Source organism: Sinocyclocheilus grahami, unplaced genomic scaffold (assembly GCF_001515645.1).
Source record: "Sinocyclocheilus grahami isolate Dianchi unplaced genomic scaffold, SAMN03320097.WGS_v1.1 scaffold1237.1, whole genome shotgun sequence".
Taxonomy (NCBI): Eukaryota; Metazoa; Chordata; class Actinopteri; order Cypriniformes; family Cyprinidae; genus Sinocyclocheilus; species Sinocyclocheilus grahami.
In genome coordinates, this window is record NW_015506416.1 from 104,782 (window position 1) to 104,999 (window position 218).

Sequence of the window (218 nt, forward strand, 5' to 3'; positions counted from 1 at the left end):
TTTTACTATAATAAAATCATGGATAATTTTTGTAAGGGAAAAACTTTTAATTATTTTGCATGTCCCCAACCTAAGGATTTAAACCTTTTTTATGTGTGGTCCATACAAAAAATAGGGTTGTCCATGTTTCAGAATTTGTTGTGGTTGTATGAGTGTGAGAGTTCCCGGCCTGAAATTTTTTCCCAGTCCGCCCCTCATGGAAATTAATGGCGCAGGCA